Below are 17,541 nucleotides of genomic sequence, written 5' to 3'. Positions count from 1 at the left end.
CATCAGCAAGAAAGGTGCCAAATTATACCACAAGCACTTCTTTGTTTTAAAAAGTTGTTCTAAAGTAGTTTCTTTGAAAGAGAATGATTGCCTGATGTTTATTTGATGCAGAATGTTTTATATTATAGGTATATTTTTGGTAAGTGACAATTTGTTAATGATTAAATGAGGAGGGCACAGGCAGCCTCCACCCTGGGAAAAGGACATACCTTTCTTTGCCTTTGGCTTTATTTCCCCTCCTCTCCCTTCACCCTAAGGCCAGCTCAGTGACATAGCATGTAGTAGTATCATTATTAACCCAAGGTGTTTGAGGGCCTCAATTGTCTTTTCTACCTCCCCAGTCTCAAAGATTCTCCCTCTTTTCTATACAAATCAAAAGCAAAAGAGAGCAGTGTGTTCCCGGGAATCTAAGAATCTCTTCTTAGGCTTTGCTTTCTGCAGAAGAATGTTTGACTGTCACCACAACTTTTTTTTTTTTTTTTGGTCTTTCACAGAAATGATTTACTTTATAGACTTGGGAATGAGTATAATTTCATTTATAAGTTCTCACCTATTTTTCTTACTATTATTTTACTTGAAATAACTGGAGATAAAGGATTGGGAAAAGTCAGAAATTTTCCAAAAAATACATTTCTTTCTTTTTTAAAAAAATATTTTATTTATTTATTTATTTATTTATTTGAGAGAGTGGGTGTGGGGGTGGGGGAGGGGCAGAGGAAGAGGGAGATGCAGACTCCCCATGGAGCAGAGAGCCAGACCTGGGGATCCATCCCAGAATCCTGAGATCATGACCTGAGCGAAGGCAGACGCTTAACCAACTGAGCCACCCAGGCAATCCTAAAAATACATTTCTCAAAGGAGACAGGCACATCTCAATATAGGAGTGTATTTTTCAAACTAAAAACAGCCTCATTCTTTTCTCACTTTCCTTCTGAGAAACTTGTGATGAGGCTCAATTGCTTAAAAGACCTTTGTAGAAGAAGAAAAGAACTTTCCCTCTTTCCTCTTAGGTTCTGTTTCTGAAGTCTGTGAAATTAGGCTGATAAAAAAGAGACAGATTACCAGGAGAAGTGGCATATAAATTTTATTTGCTGTTAATATTTTAATTTTTACATGCATAGAGATATTCATAGGAAAGAAGAAAAGACCCAAAGAAGCAGTGAGATTCAGAGGTTACTTACCATTTTAACAAAGGGTGATTGATAGATTTGTGAAGTGGCAAGACTAAGGAAAAGGATATTGGGACTCTAGGAGTGGTAAACTGTGGGGAGGTAAATCTGTAGGGGAAACTATTATATCTAATAGAAGGTAAGGGTTATTTTAGTAAGGTTTGTTTGTGCCAACCTGTCTTGGTGCTGACTTTCTGTCTCCAGTGATGAGCATAGTTTTTCATCCTTCTGGTATGGAAGTGGGGAGGAGAATCCTTCAAAAAGAGAAATTATGTCCTGCTTTTAGGCCAATGGGGGAGGCGGACAGTTCTTTCTGTGTTTTACTGCCTCTTAACTGCCTTCAGCCCCAAACAAGTGGCATATTTTGGGGTAGCATATTCTGATTCCCTTAGTCCTCATTTCTTACCTACTTACATAGAAAAAGCTTTTCTAATTTTTAATCAAGTTTATGGCAGCTTCCTTCAAAAGAAGAGAATTCACCACAGATAACAAAAAAGGCAATTGGATGCTGTTTATTATCAGTCACATCTCTGTTATGGAATAGTGAGGTAGAGGATTCGTGTATAATAACATTGCCAGCTCCATGCCTCAATATCCATCATGCACACCTTAGCTGCCCACACTGGTCACTGTTTCCAAATGCATCATATTTGGATATGCTTCTCATCTTAGGAGTCATGTCCTCTCTTTGGAGTGTTCCTTTCTCTTCACCACCAGCAGCTCTGTCTCATGATCACACATGTCTAGTGTAAACCTCATCAGTAAGGTGTGGTTCTGGAGTCCCAATGTCACTTGGGAATGCCACTATCACATATTCATCATACATCTCTACCAGTATGTTCCCAGTATTTAAAAAAGACTACTTCCTTTTTAACTTAAATAATTATATACATTGGAAACTTTATATCAAACTATGTAAATTTTTAAAAAAGCATCATTTTCTAGAGTGAGGAAGTAACCATAAAAATAAGTACTATGAAAAAATACATTATTAAAGTCTAGCTAGAAAGCTACCAAAAGCACTGAGCCTGAGGCTCTTTGTAAAATAGGAGATCGGCAAGATTTAAGAAGGGTGTGGACATATTCCATCAAACTGAAATTTTCTCTTAGACTTTAACAGAACAGTGACATGAGAATAATTCCTCCACTGTGGGATTCAGTGTTATGTAATCTCATACCATGCTTTTATTCTTAAACATCTTCACAGAACACCTAGAGGTGTTCTAGGGAGAGGACTCTAGGGAGAGGACCCCCTTACCTGCTGCCTGCCCCACACTTTGGGATATACTGGTACAGAACAGTGGTAGGCTTTGGAGCCAGACTATGCTGGGCTCAAATCAGAGCTGTACTATTTATAAGTTTGGCTTTGGACAAGTCATTTGATCTCTGTAAGCTGCGCTTTCTACTCCTTCTTAAGAAAAGATCTATCTCAGTGGATATTATAGACTGAATGTTTCCATCCCTCCTCAAAATTCATGTGTTGAATCCTCAACCCCAAAGGGAATAGTATTTGGAGGTAGGCCTTTGGGAAATGATTTGGTCATAAGCATGGAGCCCTTCTGAATGGGATTAGTGCCCTTGGAAAAGAGACCTCAGAGAGATCCCTCACACCTTCCTCTATGGGAAGACACAAAGAAAAGGCAGCCATCTATGAACCAGGAAGTAGGTCTCACCAAATCTGATACCAAACCTGCTAGTACCTTAAACTGGGTCTTTTAGCCTCCAGAAGTGTGAGAAATTAATGTATGTTCTTTATAAGCTAGCCAGTCTATGGTACTTTTGTTCTAGTACCTGAAGGATGAAGATGGTAGGAGACTTTGAAGATTTGAAATACTGTATATAGAGAGTGGCTAGCACATGATAGGGCTATGTGAACCATAGCTTATATTAATGTTATTTTTATCATCATTATCATCCTCCCAGGTATAAACCAAATGTCATTCCCTCTGCAGAAATGCCACTTTCTTCCTTGAAATTTCAAAACTCTGAACATACTCATAGGATAATTTGTTTTGTATCTGTCTCACTTGTTGCTTGGTGAGTTCTTCAAAGGCAGAGCCTCTTCTCAAGCCAGCCAAGCTGACATGAATTAAAAGCCTGCTATGTTCAAAGTCTCTTGAACCATATCATTTTTTTTAGAACAAATTTGCAAATTTGGTTATTGAGAGACAGAATCCTCAAGATGGGTTATGGCCATATCATTAAAATAGTTGCTCAGAAAACAGCGTTTCACATGCTAAATAGAGTACCAGGTATATTTTTCCACTTTGTAAATTAAGAGATATTTAAGGCCAGAGAATTTTCCACTCTGGCCTTAGTATGTCCTTGTCTCCCACAGCTGTTCTTCTCTACTCTTAATAAAATCAAATTGCCCAAACAACGGCTGCTAACTCACATGTACAATTCCTCCCTCTTCTGAGAACTGTCTTGATCCAGCTATTCCCGAAACCAGTTGAACTTCAGCTAACCCCTTCTGCTAAAAGCCCTATTAAAATCTTCTGTCCTGCTTCCCCCAAGTTAGAACACTCCTTCAGAACATTTTCTTGCCTGGTATTTTTGAATAAAGCCTTATGATAACAGGCTTTGGTTGATTTTTCTTCACTACAGAAGGCAGTAGAATATAATGAGAATGATTATTTTAAAATCTTAAACCAATGTATTTAAATTTTTTTATTATAAAATATTTCACTGAAACAAAAGAATACATGAAATGACCAATTTAGTTTTTATTCTCTGTAACCAATTTTAGCTTTCATTCTCTGTAAATCTTGTTGCCCTTCAGCTCCTTTTATATTGAATCAAGAACATTCAAGCTTCTTTAGAAAGTCAGAAACCACGTAGACTAGAAGGGTCAGTGCTCAGTTTTGAGTTTCAATAGCCTAAAAAACATTAGTGAGGCAAAGTCTTGGAAAACAGATTTTGTTCAGTAGTCCACTTCACTCCTTCAAATTCTTAAAACTTTTCTTATCTAGCAAAGCTCAGCAAGGTGAACATAAAGTTCCACTAGAGGCCCAACTGTAGAGAAGATTGAGGATATGACAGAGAAGGTTCTGAGGGAATGAGACCAGGGGTAGGAAGTTGCCTGGATCACAGAAAAGAGACCCAGTTCATCCCTCAAGTTCTCAGGCCGGGAAGAAGGGGGTACTGAAAGAAGAGCATACATGTGTTCCACTTCCATATGGAACTCTGGGGTGGGGGGAACCTCACATACCAATACAGATGGCAGTACTGTGACACAGAAATGGTGGCTTGGTGTGATTCTGCAAAGGGAAAGCCTGAGTCAATGTCACCCATCTGCCATGACCTCCACTTGGCTATAGAAGATCCATGAATTTCCAAGGGTTCTGTAACACCACACAGAACTGCTGAGGGGACTGGTCTTCTGGAATAATCTTGGTGATAGTACATCCCAGAGTATGGGAGGCTTAGCATGGAGCAATGGTAATGCCAATGCTCAACAGTTGCTGCCAATATGAAGCCAAGAAGACCTGGCAGTGGCCACTATACCTCAGTAAATACCAGGAGTGTGTCGAGTAATTAAGGGGTGATGACTGAGTGAAGGTCACTGAGTAACCCAATGACAGCACAGGACACATGCAGCCCCTCCTCATTACTAGCATATAATGTCAGCACCCCATTGTACCCAGATGGCATCTAGGAGGAAGAAAAGAAGGAGAATGCGATCAAAACTCTGAAAAGTCTGTGAAATTAACAAGAAAAGAAGACTGAGCTACCTTTAACCAGCAAGTTGATTTCTGTTGTTGTTCTCTTACTCCCAAACATGGTTAGGGGTCAGGGGAATAGGTTAGTGAAATAAATTTTGTTTTTTGTTTTGTTTTTTTAAACTATCTGAGTTGTATAGTATACATTCATGCTCTCCAGTTAAAATAGCATAGTGGTTAAGACAAGTGATCTGGGGTCAGGTTTGGGCTTCAAATCCTGGATCACTTTTAGCAGGAGTTGAAATCCTTTTCTTTTTGGTTTTCACCCAGGGGTGCAGCTCTGTGCCTTACAAGAAATCTATGCTTTATGGAAGAATCTACACTCTCTTAATGTGACTACCTCTCAGACATCAGAAGACAACCTTACATCACCTGTGAGTCTGCTATTCTTTCTCCTACTCTCCCAGAACCTCCCCCCATGCTCATGTCATCTGATTCACAGTCCCTTGCACTGCTCTCTGCTGAAGTGTTTTCCCTTTGCACCACATTCATTCCATACTGGTGCACATCACTGCTTCACATAACTTCTCTTTCATCCTCAGTTTTGATTGGGATGGTTCTTTTCATTCCCCTGAAATCCTCATCTTTGACTCAAACCCCTTATAGAATGACTGCAGAATTTAGTTGGCCTGTCAAGAGAAAGAGTTCTGGCAGTTGTGACTCAACTACCCAGATGCTCACCATTTTCCCTTGTCTCCATTAAGTTGGTAAATTTAAACAAAGAGATGAACTGAATTAGGAGGTCAGCTGTGGGGTCCAAGTGCCCTGGTCAATCCTTCTCTACAAAGCAAGGGTAGAAAAATAGGAGAGGAAGGCCAGGGTCTGCATGTCCCAACACAAAACCCTACATCCTTTCCCCTTTCTCCTAATCAAAAAAGATGACTTGCCATTCTCTTCATTCCCTGATAAGAAGGAAGAAGCCACCATGCTGCTAATGGGACTCTCTCATTATACTTCCAGGTGTCACATCATTTAAATAGTACACAATTTAAATATCACTCCCCCACTTTTTTTTTTTCACTCTTGGAATTCTCTTTGCAATTAATTGAAATCTGTACCCCAGGATTAGATATTCCCAGAATTAGATGCCAATTTCATTCTGATATAGCTTTTCCTTGACCATGGGACATGGTATTTATGATAAAGAAGTTTCTAAAATCAGTTCAGGGCACTGGTTAGAGAGTGTCCTGGAACCCGAATGCCTGCATTTGAATTCCAGCTCCTCCACTTATAACCAGTGGGCAAGTCACTTAATCCCTGTGCAACTGTATCTATCTTCAAAATGGGGGTAATAATAAAGTCACCTCATAGTCCTATTGTGAGCATTAAATGAGTTACTAAAGTGCTTAGACCATCTACTCAATCAAATCATCAAGGACCTTGAATTATGTAGATAGATTTTCAACAAGCGATAGTCATCTTCTTTCCTTTAAAGTTATACCAATAAGCTATTAAGTTATTTAGATACAGGAAGAATACTGCATTAAGAGTCAGAAGAACCAGACTTGAGTCCCTGACACTGCCTCTGGATAGCAAATTTATTTGTCATTTCTGTGCTTCTGTTTCTTCATCTGTAAACGTGAGATAGTAACATTACCTGGTAGTGACTGAGAAGTTTATAGGACAATTTATAAGGAGCAGCATATGAACAGCAAAGCATTGTACAAATGCAAAAGACTGTTATCATTATTAATTGTTATCATTTTTCTCACATTTCATTATACATCCAGAGACTTCTGTAAGATATCCTGCCACCTAGAAAGCAATAGATTACTTTCTTCAACTCTCTTTTCTAGACTCAAAGGAAACTTCTTTGCATTTCCTTGGTATTACAGCATTTGGTATTTACTTCAATGTATTTGTAAAACACTGCATGGCCCAACTGCCAAGGTCAGAAGTTGCCTATAATGTCTACTTTAGTTTGGTCTATTCAAATGTCTTCAAGAAGTATGTTAAAATGTCAAGGGAGAATAAAACACTTCTAGGAAGGTCTCCTGTGGCTTCAAAGACTGTGTCCTTTCCTAGGGAAGGAACTTGAGCTTCAATATATTTTGCTTTGGATCTCAGACTCCATCTTGCCACCGGACTCTGCTCAAAGACCACAGTCTTGACCTTTGTCATTTATTTCCTTGAATTATCTGCAAAAGTCATTCTAAAATGACTTTTAGCCAAACCTTCTTTCCACCAGTAAATCTTGATATAATCAAAAGCAAAGGTTTTGTTTATGCTGTCTGGGCAATGAGTAACATCTCATATTCCATAGTTAAGGACTATTGCATCCTCAAGAATAAGAATGACCTGCTTTATATCACATGAGCCATGCCAACTAGAAATCATCCTGAAAGTCTTATAGTCTTCATAACTTTATTGGGTTCTCACTCAAAGAAAAATCTCTCTGTTTCTGATTATTTTGCCCCAGATGTACCTGGAGCATAATTTCAAGCTGAATCTCATTTTCTTATTTCCTGTCCATATTTCTAACTTCCCCAGACCCCCCTGGACAATTTATCTATTGCACTAATATTTGCAGTTAAAGAAGTATAGACTTGTTCCTTTTTTGTCTTTGGGCTCAGGAAATATCTCCAATCATTTTTCAATCATTTGTGGTCCACAGAGAGCCAAAACATGCCTTTTCTGGGGAAATATAATCCACATGTTTATGATTAATTTATATGTAAGTCATTAAATTGGTGTTTCTAAGACATTTCATTTGGCAAGCTACCTCTCTTTCACCCTTCAAATCCCCTCTCAAGTCTTATTTGAGTTGGTATGGAACTACCACAACCAGATGCTTCTCAGAGCTAGAAAAACCCTGAATATATCTGAGATGCCATTCTGTAGGAACAGAACTACTCTTTGTAGTTGCTACACGGCTGCCTGAATGGTTGGTGACTTACAATATAGAGAATGATTAAAGAATTTACAATCAGTGTCTCCTTAGTCAGGGGCTATAACTATGCCTCAGTGGGGCATGCTTCTAATTGCTTATTCACCCCAAATCAAGCTCATTTCAATGTAATTCAGCAAATTTAATAATCTTTCCTTAGGTACCAATTATGTGCCAGGCACAATAAGTCATAATATTCCTTGCCTTCAGTTTTCTCATTGTCTAAAAGGATGGACTGACCTGTATATTTATAACTATGATGGACAGCATTGTATAGTGAGGACCAAGGATAACATATAATCAAAGTGCTACAAGAGAATGAGAGTAAGAGACTCTTACTGGAGACATTGGAGAAGGTGTCAATGAACATGGACTTTGAAGCAAAGTGTTGGGTGTGTTGATGGTAATAATGAGTAGGGGTGATTCCAGTAGAAGACATGCCAGGAGTACCAGGATACCTGGTTAGAAACAGGACGAGAAAAATAGGGCAAGTCCAAATTATGGGAAGCCTTGAATGCCGTGCTTAGGAATTCAGGGCAGTATGTAACCAATAAGGATTCAACAAAGGTTTTTGGAGAAGGAAGATGACATGACCATGATTCTACTGATACTGTGGAAGACATAATGGAAGTGGAAGAAACTACAAGCAAGAGAAACATGAGGAGGCTACTGTGATGATCCAGTTGAGCTAAAGAGGTTTCAAATGATAAGAGACCAATGACAGTGGATGGCTTAGCTTTGAGACACACTGCTGAGACAGATTCCAAAGGGCTTAGAGATGAACAAAATATCAAAATTAGGTGGGCTGTCAGTGATCTCCTGGTAAATTACCAAAACTCTTTGGACCCTTGTTTCCTCATCAGTAGAAATACAGTCTTCCCATTTGTTTTAAGGGTTAAAAAACATGGTATGAAATGATCTATTTCTGGGCATATAGCAGGCTTTTGCTTCATGGTAGCTCAGAAGATGAAAATAATAATGAGGTGTATGAACTAGGACTTCTTGAACAATTCAACACCCATGCTACTGGGTCTCTGAACCTTTTATGGATTCTATTCAGAGGTCTTTCACATATATGCTCTCTATAAACATCTAGTTATTGGCTCATTTTAAAGGTAACCAGTCATTACTGAGATGTGTGGTAGTTAAAGCAATCATTAGCAAAAAGGCTGTTTCCTAAAGGGAAGCTGAACTGCTAAGTAATAATCAGAAACACCTTTAAGACCATCTGTGGGTAATTAGCACATTAGGCTAGTGATTCCCTATCCTGGTTTGAGACAACCCAATTCAGCAGAAAATTTTTGAGTGTCTATTAGGTACTGACAGTGGATTGGTTGCTAGAGGAGGTAGAAGATCAGTGTATCATCAAGTTCCTACTTTCTTTTTTTTTTTTTTTAATTTTTTATTTTTTATAAACATATATTTTTATCCCCTGGGGTACAGGTCTGTGAATCACCAGGCTTACACACTTCACAGCACTCACCAAATCACATACCCTCCCCAATGTCCATAATCCCACCCCCTTCTCCCAAACCCCCTCCCCCCGGCAACCTCAGTTTGTTTTGTGAGATCAAGAGTCACTTATGGTTTGTCTCCCTCCCAATCCCATCTTGTTTCATTTATTCTTCTTCTACCCACTTAAGCCTCCATGTTGCATCACCACTTCCTCATATCAGGGAGATCATATGATAGTTGTCTTTCTCTGCTTGACTTATTTCGCTAAGCATGATACGCTCTAGTTCCATCCATGTTGTTGCAAATGGCAAGATTTCATTTCTTTTGATGGCTGCATAGTATTCCATTGTGTATATATACCACATCTTCTTGATCCATTCATCTGTTGATGGACATCTAGGTTCTTTCCATAGTTTGGCTACTGTGGACATTGCTGCTATAAACATTCGGGTGCATGTGTCCCTTTGGACCACTACATTTGTATCTTTAGGGTAAATACCCAATAGTGCAATTGCTGGGTCATAGGGCAGTTCTATTTTCAACATTTTGAGGAACCTCCATGCTGTTTTCCAGAGTGGCTGCACCAGCTTGCATTCCCACCAACAGTGTAGGAGGGTTCCCCTTTCTCCGCATCCTCGCCAGCATCTGTCATTTCCTGACTTGTTGATTTTAGCCATTCTGACTGGTGTGAGGTGATATCTCATTGTGGTTTTGATTTGTATTTCCCTGATGCCGAGTGATATGGAGCACTTTTTCATGTGTCTGTTCGCCATCTGGATGTCTTCTTTGCAGAAATGTCTGTTCATGTCTTCTGCCCATTTCTTGATTGGATTATTTGTTCTTTGGGTGTTGAGTTTGCTAAGTTCTTTATAGATTCTGGACACTAGTCCTTTATCTGATATGTCGTTTGCAAATATCTTCTCCCATTCTGTCAGTTGTCTTTTGATTTTGTTAACTGTTTCCTTTGCTGTGCAAAAGCTTTTGATCTTGATGAAATCCCAGTAGTTCATTTTTTCCCTTGCTTCCCTTGCCTTTTGCGTTGTTCCTAGGAAGATGTTGCTGCGGCAGAGGTCGAAGAGGTTGCTGCCCGTGTTCTCCTCAAGGATTTTGATGGATTCCTTTCGTACATTGAGGTCCTTCATCCATTTTGAGTCTATTTTTGTGTGTGGTGTAAGGAAATGGTCCAATTTCATTTTTCTGCATGTGGCTGTCCAATTTTCCCAGCACCATTTATTGAAAAGGCTGTCTTTTTTCCATTGGACATTCTTTCCTGCTTTGTCGAAGATTAGTTGACCATAGATTTGAGGGTCTATTTCTGGGCTCTCTATTCTGTTCCATTGATCTATGTGTCTGTTTTTGTGCCAGTACCATGCTGTCTTGATGATGACAGCTTTGTAATAGAGCTTGAAGTCCGGAATTGTGATGCCACCAACGTTGGCTTTCTTTTTCAATATCCCTTTGGCTATTCGAGGTCTTTTCTGGTTCCATATAAATTTTAGAATTATTTGTTCCATTTCTTTGAAAAAGATGGATGGTACTTTGATAGGAATTGCATTAAATGTGTAGATTGCTTTAGGTAGCATAGACATTTTCACAATATTTATTCTTCCAATCCAGGAGCATGGAACATTTTTCCATTTCTTTGTGTCTTCCTCAATTTATTTCATGAGTACTTTATAGTTTTCTGAGTATAGATTCTGTGTCTCTTTGGTTAGGTTTATTCCTAGGTATCTTATGGTTTTGGATGCAATTGTAAATGGGATTGACTCCTTAATATCTCTTTCTTCTGTCTTGCTGTTGGTGTAGAGAAATGCAACTGATTTCTGTGCATTGATTTTATATCCTGACACTTTACTGAATTCCTGTATAAGTTCTAGCAGTTTTGGAGTGGAGTCTTTTGGGTTTTCCACATATAGTATCATATCATCTGCAAAGAGTGATAATTTGACTTCTTCTTTGCCGATTTGGATGCCTTTAATTTCCTTTTGTTGTCTGATTGCTGAGACTAGGACCTCTAGTACTATGTTGAATAGCAGTGGTGATAATGGACATCCCTGCCGTGTTCCTGACCTTAGCGGAAAAGCTTTCAGTTTTTCTCCATTGAGAATGATATTTGCGGTGGGTTTTTCATAGATGGCTTTGATGATATTGAGGTATGTGCCCTCTATCCCTACACTTTGAAGAGTTTTGATCAGGAAGGGATGCTGTACTTTGTCAAATGCTTTTTCAGCATCTATTGAGAGTATCATATGGTTCTTGTTCTTTCTTTTATTGGTGTGTTGTATCACATTGACTGATTTGCGGATGTTGAACCAACCTTGCAGCCCTGGAATAAATCCCACTTGGTCGTGGTGAATAATCTTTTTAATGTACTGTTGAATCCTATTGGCTAGTATTTTGTTGAGTATTTTCGCATCTGTGTTCATCAAAGATATCGGTCTATAGCTCTCTTTTTTGGTGGGATCCTTGTCTGGTTTTGGCAAGAAATCCAGCCGAGACCAAGTTCACCTACCAAGGAGTGCGGTTTCAATACCAAGGAGAGCAGCAGAATTCCAGAGGAGGAGAAAGCCAAGCACGGAACTCATGGCTTTTTTCCTGTGATTTTTTTTAGTCTTGCAGTTAATTTAATTTTTTATTTTTCATTTTTTTTTTTTCTCGCCTTCGGGTAAAATTTTTTTTAACTGTTACCTTTTTCTTTTTTAACGATTTTTTACTAGTTTATCTAATATATATATATTTTTTTTTACATTTTTCTTAGGTGTTCTCTTTTTTTAAAAAATTCTTTTCTTTTCTTTTCTTTTCTTTTTTTTTCTTTTTCTTTTCTTTTTGTTTTTTTTTTTTTTTCTTTCTTCCTTTTTGAACCTCTTTTTATCCCCTTTCTCCCCACTCACGATTTTGGATCTCTTCTAATTTGGTTAAAGCATATTTTCCTGGGGTTGTTGCCACCCTTTTAGTATTTTACTTGCCACTTCATTTACTCTTATCTGGACAAAATGACAAGACGGAAAAATTCAACACTAAAAAAAAGAACAAGAGGCAGTACCGAAGGCTAGGGACCTAATCAATACAGACATCGGTAATATGTCAGATCTAGAGTTCAGAATGACAATTCTCAAGGTTCTAGCTGGGCTCGAAAAAGGCATGGAAGATATTAGAGAAACCCTCTCGAGAGATATAAAAGCCCTTTCTGGAGAAATAAAAGAACTAAAATCTAACCAAGGTGAAATCAAAAAAGCTATTAATGAGGTGCAATCAAAAATGGAGGCTCTCACTGCTAGGATAAATGAGGCAGAAGAAAGAATTAGTGATATAGAAGACCAAATGACAGAGAATAAAGAAGCTGAGCAAAAGAGGGACAAACAGCTACTGGACCACGAGGGGAGAATTCGAGAGATAAGTGACACCATAAGACGAAACAACATTAGAATAATTGGGATTCCAGAAGAAGAAGAAAGTGAGAGGGGAGCAGAAGGTATACTGGAGAGAATTATTGGGGAGAATTTCCCCAATATGGCAAAAGGAACGAGCATCAAAATTCAGGAAGTCCAGAGAATGCCCCTCAAAATCAATAAGAATAGGCCCACACCCCGTCACCTAATAGTAAAATTTACAAGTCTCAATGACAAAGAGAAAATCCTGAAAGCAGCCCGGGAAAAGAAGTCTGTAACATACAATGGTAAAAATATTAGATTGGCAGCTGACTTATCCACAGAGACCTGGCAGGCCAGAAAGAGCTGGCATGATATTTTCAGAGCACTAAACGAGAAAAACATGCAGCCAAGAATACTATATCCAGCTAGGCTATCATTGAAAATAGAAGGAGAGATTAAAAGCTTCCAGGACAAACAACAACTGAAAGAATTTGCAAATACCAAACCAGCTCTACAGGAAATATTGAAAGGGGTCCTCTAAGCAAAGAGAGAGCCTACAAGTGGTAGATCAGAAAGGAACAGAGACCATATACAGTAACAGTCACCTTACAGGCAATACAATGGCACTAAATTCATATCTCTCAATAGTTACCCTGAATGTGAATGGGCTAAATGCCCCTGTCAAAAGACACAGGGTATCAGAATGGATAAAAAAAAAAAAAACCCATCTATATGTTGCCTCCAAGAAACACATTTTAAGCCCGAAGACACCTCCAGATTTAAAGTGAGGGGGTGGAAAAGAATTTACCATGCTAATGGACATCAGAAGAAAGCAGGAGTGGCAATCCTTATATCAGATCAATTAGATTTTAAGCCAAAGACTATAATAAGAGATGAGGAAGGACACTATATCATACTCAAAGGGTCTGTCCAACAAGAAGATTTAACAATTTTAAATATCTATGCCCCCAATATGGGAGCAGCCAACTATATAAACCAATTAATAACAAAATCAAAGAAACACATGAACAATAATACAATAATAGTAGGGGACTTTAATACTCCCCTCACTGAAATGGACAGGTCATCCAAGCAAAAGATCAGCAAGGAAATAAAGGCCTTAAATGACACACTGGACCAGATGGACATCACAGATATATTCAGAATATTTCATCCCAAAGCAACAGAATACACATTCTTCTCTAGTGCACATGGAACATTCTCCAGAATAGATCACATCCTCGGTCCTAAATCAGGACTCAACCGGTATCAAAAGATTGGGATCATTCCCTGCATATTTTCAGACCACAATGCTCTAAAGCTAGAACTCAACCACAAAAGGAAGTTTGGAAAGAACCCAAATACATGGAGACTAAACAGTATCCTTCTAAAGAATGAATGGGTCAACCGGGAAATTAAAGAAGAATTGAAAAAAATCATGGAAACAAATGATAATGAAAATACAACGGTTCAAAATCTGTGGGACACAACAAAGGCAGTCCTGAGAGGAAAATATATAGCGGTACAAGCCTTTCTCAAGAAACAAGAAAGGTCTCAGGTACACAACCTAACCCTACACCTAAAGGAGCTGGAGAAAGAACAAGAAAGAAACCCTAAGCCCAGCAGGAGAAGAGAAATCATAAAGATCAGAGCAGAAATCAATGAAATAGAAACCAAAAAAACAATAGAACAAATCAACGAAACTAGGAGCTGGTTCTTTGAAAGAATTAATAAAATTGATAAACCCCTGGCCCGACTTATCAAAAAGAAAAGAGAAAGGACCCAAATAAATAAAATCATGAATGAAAGAGGAGAGATCACAACTAACACCAAAGAAATACAAACTATTATAAGAACATACTATGAGCAACTCTACGGCAATAAATTTGACAATCTGGAAGAAATGGATGCATTCCTAGAAACATATAAACTACCACAACTGAACCAGGAAGAAATAGAAAGCCTGAACAGACCCATAACCAGTAAGGAGATTGAAACAGTCATTAAAAATCTCCAAACAAACAAAAGCCCAGGGCCAGACGGCTTCCCGGGGGAATTCTACCAAACATTTAAAGAAGAACTAATTCCTATTCTCCTGAAACTGTTCCAAAAAATAGAAATGGAAGGAAAACTTCCAAACTCATTTTATGAGGCCAGCATCACCTTGATCCCAAAACAAGTTCCTACTTTCAAAGAACTTATATTTTAGAAAGGGAAATATGACAAGTTTGCAAAAGACTAAGTATTTATAGATAACAGCATGCCTACTAAATGTATAATGGGATATAGATAAAATGTTAATGAGATTTAAGAGCAGGAGAGAAAACATTCACTTAGAAGAGTTAAAGAAAAGCGCTAAAAGGGGTTTGATCTGTGAGACAGACCTTGAACGATAGCTGGGCTTTTTGCTGGATAGAGATATTGAGGAAGGCAACTATGGGCTACAGAAGAATACCAATCATGCACTCACACATGCAGTCCCACTTTTAGTCAACAAAACTTTATTGAGTGTCTACTACATTTGAGGAAGACAGGGATTACTAAAGTTTGTGCACCCAACATTTCACAATCTCTTTCAACTCAAATATTTCTCTCCTTCATGGGAGAGGAGAAGAAAGAGAGATGAACAGGTGAATTTATAATACAATATGATCATTATTTTATAAAGGTCCTGCTGATGGAAACTTTAATCAAATGCTATATATATTGGTGTCTTCTAAAGAAACAGAACCAATAATCAATAGTGTCTATGTGTGTCTGTCTATCTAAGAGTTTGATTTTTAAGTAATTGGGTCACATGACCATGGAAACTGGCAAGCCCAAAGTCTATAGGGTAGGCCAGTGGGCTGAAGACCCACGGAAGAGTTATATTGCAATTAGAGTCTAAAGTCAGTCTGCTGGCAGAATTATTTCTTGCTCAGAGGAAGTCAGTTTTGTTTCTATTAAAGCCTTCAACTGTTTGCACAAGGTCCGCCCACATTATGGAAGATAATCTGTTTCATTCCAAGCCTACTGATATAAATGTTATCTCATCCAAAAAGTATCTTTACTGAAATATCTATAATAATGTTTGACCAAATATGGGCTAGCCAACTTGATATATAATATTAATCGTCACACTCTGTGAAACAATGGAAGAAATTTGGTCCCAGCCTCTGTCAGTCAGATTAATCAGAATGGTTGACAGAGTGGCACACTCAAGTGTAAATATGAGTTCAACCAAGAACATTTAAAGCCAAGTGGATGGATTATTGGGAGAGGCAGTTGGCCACCAGCCCCAATTTTTGCTGCATGTTCTTGGTGAGGGTGCTATACAGCAAGGCTTATCTATCTTCTGATAAAGAGCATCTTATGTAGCTCCTCACACAGGTGATGAAGTGGGTCAAAGTGGCCACAGACGAAAAGCCCCTTCCCCTAAAAATGGCAAAGACTTTGAATAGACACTTCTTCCAAGAAGATTCATAAATGGTCAAGAGGCAAATGAAAAGATGCTCAGCATTATTAGTCATTAAGGAAATGCAAAATCAAAACCACTTCACATTCACTAGGATTTTTCTAAGTCACCATTCTCTAATCAAAAGACAGACAATAGTAAGTCCTGGTAAGGAGATGGAGAACCTAGAGCCATCATACATTGCTGGTGGGAATACAAAATGGTGATATCACTTTGGAAAATAGTATGGAAACTCCTCAAATAGTTAAATGCATGACTCAGAAGATCCATTCCATGGTGTACACCCAAGGGGAATGCAAACATATGCCATGTATGCACTAATGTTTTCTAGTGGCATTTTTCATCACAGCCAGAAAGCAGGAACAGTTCTACTATCAACTGATAAATAGAGCAATACATTGTGATGTATCCACACAGTGCAAATACTATTCAGCAACAGAAGGGAATGAAGTAGTGACACATGCTACAACAAGGATGAACCTTGACAATATAATGGTAAGTGGAAGAAGCCAGTCACAAAAGGCCATCTATTGGGTGATTCCATTTACATGAAATATCTAGAACAGGCAAATCTAGGACGTTAGAAAGTAGCTTGATGGTTGCGAGGGCTGGGGGGAAAGGAGAATGAGGAGTAACTACTAATAGGCATGGGGGTCTCCTTTTTGGGTGATATTAAAAAACAGATTGTGATAATGGTTGCACAGCTCCATGAATATACTGAAAACAATCGAACTGTACACTTTTAAAGGGTATTTAATGGTAGGTGAGTTTATCTCAATAAAGCTGTTATTTTTAAAAACCCTAAATTAATGTAAATGCAAAGCCTTGCTTACTGGTAGGGAGTTGCTCTCTCCCTCAAGGTCCCCATCCTTCATGCCCCTCTATCCTAGCTTTAGCTGTTTTAAGAAGAAAAATGACTAGAGGTGGGACTGAGGTCTCCCTGTATCCATGGGGACCAAAAGCCATATGCATACATTCAAGTATGTGAGAAACTTCAGGGAGGAAGGAACTCAAACTCTCATGGCTCTGTTAGATTCAAGTTCCCAAGTCACTATCCTATCCATTTCGTTGGGGAGGAGAGCTCTTGAATTCAACTAATAAGGTTTGGGCAAGGTTCCCAGTAGGGAAAATAAATCTAAAGTGACCTTGTGGGTGAGACCCATGGGACCAATTCAATGTCCTGTTGTTGTGGCTTCCAACATACATTCTCTACTAAATGTATATTGGCATTGATGTTTTACATGCTTGTGCTGTGAATGCTCATAATGTCCAGAGGGGATTGTTCTGATTGAGGAGAGTCACGTGTAGAGAAGTAGTGGGACATGTAATAGGAATATTCACATGGAATAGGCCATGTAAATCACTCCCCAACCTACCTCCCAATTCCATCTTGAGTGGTCCCAGGAGGAGAAAGGAAATCACAACCTTGATTAAGGTCTAAAAGGCAGCGTAGATAGTAAGAGATGCAATATCTACAATACTA

At 38.6% G+C, this 17,541-nt stretch overlaps 1 protein-coding gene and 1 long non-coding RNA gene across 2 annotated transcripts in view; one reads left to right on the top strand and one right to left on the bottom strand.

The window, feature by feature from the left end:
- The window catches only part of HPSE2 (heparanase 2 (inactive)), a 708,692-nt gene that overhangs the window by 124,368 nt on the left and 566,783 nt on the right, over positions 1–17,541 (bottom strand). The window lies entirely within an intron of this gene.
- Positions 1–17,541, top strand: part of LOC106005520 — a 33,768-nt gene that overhangs the window by 4,255 nt on the left and 11,972 nt on the right. The window contains exon 2 of the long non-coding RNA XR_001178926.2: positions 5,162–5,265. This is a non-coding gene — a long non-coding RNA (uncharacterized LOC106005520). The remainder of the gene's footprint in view (positions 1–5,161; positions 5,266–17,541) is intronic.

Source organism: Mustela putorius, unplaced genomic scaffold (assembly GCF_011764305.1).
Source record: "Mustela putorius furo isolate JIRA1106 unplaced genomic scaffold, ASM1176430v1.1 tig00003909_pilon_pilon_pilon, whole genome shotgun sequence".
Classification (NCBI taxonomy): Eukaryota; Metazoa; Chordata; class Mammalia; order Carnivora; family Mustelidae; genus Mustela; species Mustela putorius.
The sequence above is the reverse complement of the archived record's forward strand: the minus strand, read 5'-3'. Positions and strand labels throughout refer to the sequence as shown.